The sequence below is a fragment of the Sinocyclocheilus anshuiensis genome, unplaced genomic scaffold (genome assembly GCF_001515605.1).
Source record: "Sinocyclocheilus anshuiensis isolate Anshui unplaced genomic scaffold, SAMN03320099.WGS_v1.1 scaffold96, whole genome shotgun sequence".
NCBI classification, from domain to species: Eukaryota; Metazoa; Chordata; class Actinopteri; order Cypriniformes; family Cyprinidae; genus Sinocyclocheilus; species Sinocyclocheilus anshuiensis.
The window spans coordinates 1,329,676-1,337,338 of record NW_015554094.1 but is presented as its reverse complement, the minus strand read 5'-3'; the positions used below and the strand labels follow the sequence as shown (position 1 = coordinate 1,337,338).

At 34.3% G+C, this 7,663-nt stretch overlaps 1 protein-coding gene across 1 annotated transcript in view; it reads left to right on the top strand.

Annotated features, from left to right (window-relative positions):
- The first annotated feature begins 653 nt into the window (after positions 1–653).
- Positions 654–7,663, top strand: part of disp1 (dispatched homolog 1 (Drosophila)) — a 51,969-nt gene continuing 44,959 nt past the window's right edge. The window contains exon 1 of the mRNA XM_016461679.1: positions 654–779. The gene's annotated coding sequence lies outside the window, so the exon portion shown is untranslated. The remainder of the gene's footprint in view (positions 780–7,663) is intronic.

Genomic DNA, 7,663 nt, shown 5'->3' with positions numbered 1-7,663 from the left:
AGTAATGGGCTAAACTTTCAAGTGTTCAGTCTTTTTTGATTTTATCATCTATTAACTTCATAACATAATCAAATCATTTTACAACATTCAATTTATATCATACAAACACTTTTAATAAATATCGCATTAATAAATACATACAGTTTTCCCTACAAATGTATTTGACAACAGTTCATTCAGTTTTGAAGCTTATGACACATTAAATGTCATACTAAATAATAAAATGATCATCTAAAAAACGTGTAGAATGAAAATTTTAGGTGAGGAACAATCTTCAACATCACTATCTAAAATATATACTTAAATATTATTATATACATAAATATATAAAGATTGTAGTATTTATAATAATATTGGTTGTGCTGCCTTTTAAAATTAAAAATTATAATTTTAAAATGCAATGTGATAGCGTTATCTTGTTTAACTTACTATTTAAAGTAGTATGTAGTATGCAGTATACAGTATATGCTGCACACTATTCAGTAAACTAGTACATCAAACAAGGCCTTTGTAAGATGTAGTACAGAAAATGCTTTTAAAATACTACGCATGCTGTGCTTTGTATATTCCATACTTCTAAAATGGCACGTGTAGTACGGTAGTGTGTGATTGAGACACGGCCCGAGTGTGTGTTGTGTCCGGCTGCTCTGCGCAGGTCCTGAGTGAATGTCCTCGGGATCTGCCCCTCACTTCCTGTAGTTCCTTCCCACCCAAACCATCCTGCCCCCGTCTCACATTATCCGCTGAACGCTGCTGGACGCGCTCGAGCTCGCATCGAGGTAAGATACATTTGGCTCGCCTTCGCTGTTACTTTGTATCTTTGATCTATTATGACGTGCCGTCTGTCCATTATGACGCAGGCGCGTCTGGAAATCAGTGCGAGCGCCGCGTTTCTCTCTCTGTCCTGTGGTTGTCTTCAGCTTGTTGTGGGCGGAAAATGTGTTGTGACTGTTTAGGGCACAACTTTTCAGTTTCGTCGGCATGTTTTGCTGTGTTTCAGGTGGTTGTATGTTGTGTGACTGCAGCTGGATGTGTATTGGCGTGTGTTAGTGATGTGAATGGATGAGATGCTTGTGTTGAGTTGTATTGTTGAGGAGGGATGCGGTGCTCAGTATTGTTATGCAGGACTGTGTGTGTGTGAAAAATACTGTTGCAGTCAACTCCCCCCCCCACACACATATTTTAACATACATGTGTCCCAGCATTCAGCTAGCTTTATTATTAACATCATAAAGTTTATCAAAGAGTGAAAAACCTGTCAAAAACATGTGCAGATCATATTCAGATTCATATTCAGACTCCACCCCAAAGTCGAAAGGAGAAACTGTGTTTAGCAAAAAGTCATGCACATTTGTATAGTGTTTCTATCGTTTTATAGTTATGCTCCGTTCTAAAATATTTAATCGTTTAATCATTTCATATTTAATCATATTTCACCCAACCCCAAGAGTATGTACTCAAAAGTATATTTTGCATTATCATTGTATGAAATTATATGAAGTATAAAAATAAAAACCATTACGATTTTGCAGTTTTATAACATTATTGTCATGACAATAAACCAAATTCATATTACTGTACCATACTATAATGTAAAAAATAATATATATATATATATAGAGAGAGAGAATCTAAATTATAAAAAAAATTAAAAAACAAATGTGTAAATTATAAAATATTTTTACATCATTGTATCATTTATTAGACTTTTTATTTTGCTTTATGCAAAATATTATTTTGATGACTTTTATGTCGTCAAAGAGTGAAAAACATGTAGAACATATTTTACCCCAAACTCAAAAGAAACAAATGAAGACTGTTTTTAAAACTATTAAGATTTTGCATTTTTATGACATTATTTTCATGACAATTAAGCACATTTCCTACCAAATGTATATTATTATAAAGCAAAAATAAATAAACACTGTAATTTCCAGTCCTTTTTTATGTCACTTTTAATAAAAGCATCTGCCAAATGCATAAATGTAAATCCAAACTCTTTAAAATTATTTGTAAAAACAAATCCTTCAGCTCTGATCTTGAAAGACTAGAAAAATCATGGAAATGTATTGGTCATGACCTGCGGGAATGTTTTCATCAATACTGTGTGTGAATGCATTCAGTCGTTTTGTGTAGTGTTTCAGTGCTGCAGCTCTTCTCCTCATCTGTCCTCTGATATGTTGCTGTTTGACTAGCTGCTGACCCAGATTGTAAATGTTTCACTGAAATACCCTTGTCTCTTCCCTTGATGTTGAAGAGTCCACTCCGGCTGATATATTGTGTCTGGGAATGACTTCAGTTCAGCTCATCTCTGCTGGCTGCATCCGTGCACCTGGCTTGTTTGCTGTAATACTTCATCAGCCATTCTAGGACATAGAAAAATGAGAATATGTGTCCGAGAGGGTCGATGCTGAAAGTTCAGCCATGTTTCCCAGGGCTTTTCCACTGAAAACATGGAAATGTTTATCTCCCTGTACATGCCCTTATAGAGTTGGCCATAGACTGCCAGGCACTCGCAATGAAAAATGCAATGAAATGGGAATTTAATTGAAGTTGACAAACTGATTTTTTTCCCTCAAGCCTAAGAGCAGCCAAAACCGAAAGCAAGAGTGAAAAAATAATTTTTGCAAAATACTGTAGCCAATTTTATATAGAAAACACTTTTTGGTCACAGTTCAAGCCCATTTAAGAATAAAACATGGACTGTAATGGTACAGAGCATCGATTTTGTTTTTTAAAATTGTTTCTTTTGAACATTGCAAGATGAGCATTGAAAGTCGCTGTGTGAGTCTTACTTCTCAGGTGTTTTTGAGCAAACCTGTAAAGAACGTTCAAGTCATAACCCAAAAAATATTATAAATTATGTTTTGTTTAATGAGAAACAGAGTGTGCGTGTGTGTGTGTATAATGAATTATGTTCTAGAACTTCTATTTATAAATTAGAACATTTTATATATCTTTATATAAGCATAAATTGCAGCACAAACAATATTAACAAAATATTTAATTCAAAATATATAATATTTATAAATATACACACACACATCTTTCTATATAGATACTTATATATAGTACTGCTGGCTGTAAAATATTAAATCAAATTAAAAATGGCATAAAACATATGTAAGCATTTAGGTGGAAAGCATTTTTAATTAACATGACAGTATTGCTGTAAATAACGCCTAATGGTTCTACAAAAGGCATCTTTCAAAAAAGTATTAAATAACTTTTTTTTTTTTTTTTACATTTTTTTGGTTGTGATGAGTCCTCTAAAGTGCTAAAAGAATCATTAAAGGATCCAGAATCATAACCAGGAAAGTTTTAAAAAATTTTTTTTTTTTTTTTTTTTTTTTTGTGAATTGTGACCTGGACATGTTTTGGGTGAGTTTCACACATGAGCTGATCCACAAGAGGGTGCCGGTTTACTAACATGTCCATTACGAGTCTGAAGTGAAGTGTAAAGTTTGTCTGAATGTGAAATATTGCAAGACGGGCTGATTATATGAGCCTCAAATGTGTTTTTGCTTTTATTTGCTCTTTACCCTGGATGACAGTAAACACTGGCAACCAACACAAAGACCTTGAAATCTAATATCCAGATTCAGACCTGGTGATTTGCCACTCGTGTCCTTTTTCGTTGGCCGGAGCGCTGATTCTGGCGATGACTGGCTGGATTTCTCTTTCCGCTTGCACAGTATGTGCTCCAAAAGGAATAAAAATCAGTAAGGAAACAGATGTTGTCCTGTTAACTCCGGGCTTTCATGATAAGAGGCTGAAAAAGCAATCGGGGACAGAAATAAGATCAAACATGCATACTTCTCTTCAGCTGGAGGGTTTGTTGGGCATTTTCTGAAAATGCTACAGTTAAGAACGTACATACAAACAGTTTAATTGAAGTTTGCAAGTGTCTCATTTTCACTTTTTCCCTCATACACTTTAAAGGGGTCATATGATGTTTTAGTCTTTGCAACTTTACAGATCTTCTTTATGCACCAAAAGCTTGTAACACTCCAAAGAGAAAGGAAAAATTGAAATCGCATCATATGACCCCTTTAAGGATGGTTGCATAGAGCGATTAGCTGAGCCAAGGACTTTCGTTGATGATTTTGTTCATATTTTTTTCTGAAGAAGGACAAATATAAATAGTGATGAAAGCCAAAATGTTAAATGCCATGAATGGATATTTACTGAATAATCCACTATTTTGTAGAGGAGGGTCAAAATTACCATCACCTGAGATTTGGAGCCAAATTACAGGGCAGAAAAATGACTTCAGAAAGATGGCAGCATCATTATTTTATTTTTACTCAGAGATCGGTCTTTTAGTAAAATCTGTTGACTTTAGCAATCCTTGTCGCATTATAAGCCAATGGTGAAAAAGCACTTTTTGTGTTTCTTTCCTGAGGTTTGCATGCCTGTAACTCAAGATGCATTAAAGACATCTTAATTTTCTTTTAGATTCTGGTTCTTAACAAACGTTTCTTTTGGTATACCAATTCTTAAGACCCTGTATGGTTCAGTTCCAGAGATCTGGGGATCTCAGTGTGGCTCCAAGAGTAAATTAGACACATTTTCAGTGGTCAAAATCCAAATGTTGGTAACTGTGCATACACCTGATACTTTTTGTTTTAATAAGGAATGTCTGAAGAAAAATCAATTTTCAACTTGAAATGTATCTTGTTTCCCTCTTTCAAAACAGCTGTGTAGAACATACCTGTTTAAGTCTGAGTGCCAAAAATATCACTTTTCCAAAGTTTGCGTGCCTGTAACTCAAGAAGTCTTAAAGATGTATTAATATCCTTTTAGATGTTGTGTCTTCACAAAATGTTCTTTTGGTATCTTCATTTTTAAGGGCCTGTATGGTTCAATTTCAGAGATATGGGGATCTCAATGTGGCTATATGAGTAAATTGTACACATGTATTAAACCCAAATGTGGATCACTTTACATTTGGACAATGAATGACAGAACTGATTGAATCAACCACAAAATATGTCAGTTTGATGCTGTAACTCTCTTCTGATTGTGTGATCCTAGTAATCTCTGAGTTGATGGGTGAAATCGGGCCAGACTCGGGTCACTGGAAGCAGGTTTGACCTCGGCTGATGTCGCTTTGACCTGTGCTTGTAGTAGCGGCTCGTAGCACCAGATTGAGTTACAAATGCAACCCAAACACTGGCAATTAAATGGCAAGAGAACGAGAGGAAATTAGTCATTAGCCACAGTTTTCTTTTGGAGACCGCGAGCGAGGGTTCGATTTCAAGGTTAGATATGATATCCCAATTAACGACCCTGCAGAAATTCACTCAGATTTAGTGGAATTGTTGAATTATACCTCAGACAGAACATTTATATTGGGGCTGACAATGTCAATTTAAGCACTGTGAATATCACAATGATTTTAATGCGTTGTAATATGTTTTCTGTTAACATTCATAATATATATGTAAAATAATATATATAACAAAGAAGTCACTTCTGCTCACCAAGGCTGCATTTTTTCATATTAACATAATATGCATACATTTGAGTATTAAATACTTCTTTATTTTACTGTTTTCTTTTAAATTGATAATTAATCATTTATAAATAAATAAATACAATTATTCTTATAGAAAATAAAGCCTATTTTAGTACCATTAATAATTTTAAATAAATATTTTTTTTCTTATAGAAAATAAAGCCTATTTTAGGACCTTTAGTAATTAAAATAAATAAATAAATAAATACATATATAAATAAATAAATAAATACATTTCTCTTATAGAAAATTAAGCCTATTTTATTATATATGTAAATATATTTTATATATATTTAGAGAGAGATTTTTTTTGTTTTTAGGCCTTCAACTTTTTTTGAAATTTTCATGAAGTTTAAGTTTTTAATTTAATATTTACATTATCTTTGCTGATGAAAAATATTAATTTCTTAAAAAAAAAAAAAAAGCCCCCAAACTTTGAATGGTATTGTAAATAATATAATAAGTCCTAATCTATACAGGTAGACGATCAGTTCAATTGATAGTGTTGTTACAGGTTTGATTTCCTTTGACTCATCATATCCTCGTGTGGATATATATCACGTCGTCAGTGTCACAGACTTTACGGTTAAGGTAATTGGAACCAGTTCTTCCTCTGATGGGAGAAATCGATAGCGTACAGAAGTCATATGTGAAATATTACAGACGAAGCGCTCGTGTTGGGCTCTGGGCTGTTTGACCTGTCAGATTGTCCTCTCTCTGTCTCCGTCCGTCAGTCTCACAGCTGTCGCTGCGGCTGGGTTTGACAGAAACAGGTGTTGTGTATTAGTTCCACTTTTTTATTCCCCACCCCCCCACCTCCCCCTCCCCCCCACATGTCACCGGGCTGGATAGAGTTGTCAGAGCGCATTATTGTGAAATATGGCTGGAGGTTTTTGTTTGACTATTGCTACAAAACATTTCCTTTCCCTGAGGGAAGAAAAATGGGAAAAATGTCATCCAGGTGTGTTGCCTTGGCGACTAGATAAAATAAAAAGTTACAATGTTATTGTTTTGTTTTATTTATTTTACTTCAAGTAACGCATTTTTTTGTTTTAGTTTACTGTAATAACTATAATTGTAAATGTAACTAATATCCAATTACCAAAAATGCCTTAAAATTCTGAATAGTTAATGATAATAATCCTGTTTTAGAATATTTTTCAAAACAGAGAAATTATAAATAAATATTATGCTTTTTTTGATTATTATTTGGTATATTCAAAGGCCTTTTAAAGTGCATTTAATTGGTCAAAATGGCAAACAAACAATTGGATGAGATGCAAATGCAAAAACATGAAATCAGACCCAGTTCTTTTTTTCTTGAATTCACCGTTGAAGTCCGGCTCAGGATCTCTTCAGGACCTCTGATCCTTTGGAAACACACCACTGTGACTCAAAACATCAAAACTCAGTTTCATTGCACAACATCATGTTTTCAGCTGATGCCTTGAAGAAGGATGGCTTTACTCAAGATCTTGCTGCAGTGTCCAAAAGTCTGCGCCCTTAATTCAATGAGATAAATTGGAAAAATGTGCAAATGCAAGTCATATTTGCTAGCCAGCGTCGGGAGTGCATTTCGTACCCCACTAAATCATGCCAGAGTTTTGTGCTGGGCTGCAGACGGGCTTGGAGAGATCATTAGCTTGACACTAACCAGAGGAAAGATCTGGAAAGACGGCCTCCTCTGCTGACCCTGGACACGGACCAAACGTCCCGCTCCTCAAGAACAGACTCATGAGCGATTTCAGGAGCTGTTTAAGCTAGGTTTGTCCGTCTGTAATGAAAAAGTCAGGAATTTGCTGTGTTTGCTGAGACCAGCGTCACTGCTTCAGAAATATACATTTATATGCATGTATGCAAAGCCAGATGAATGCTTGCAAGTGCACCATCTCTTGTTAATACGTTAATAGCTTAGTCTTTCTGCTCAGACCTTGTTATATGAGGTTTGGGTTCTTCCCCTAAAATATGTTAATTAATTGTCCTAAAATATGCCTCGTTTTCTATAAGAAATGTATAAATGTATTTATTTATCTATATGTATGTATGTATGCATTTTTAACGATGAATGATCCTGTAAGAAAAATACATTTATTTATTAATTATGATTAATTGTCCTAATATAGGCTTAATTATATATATATA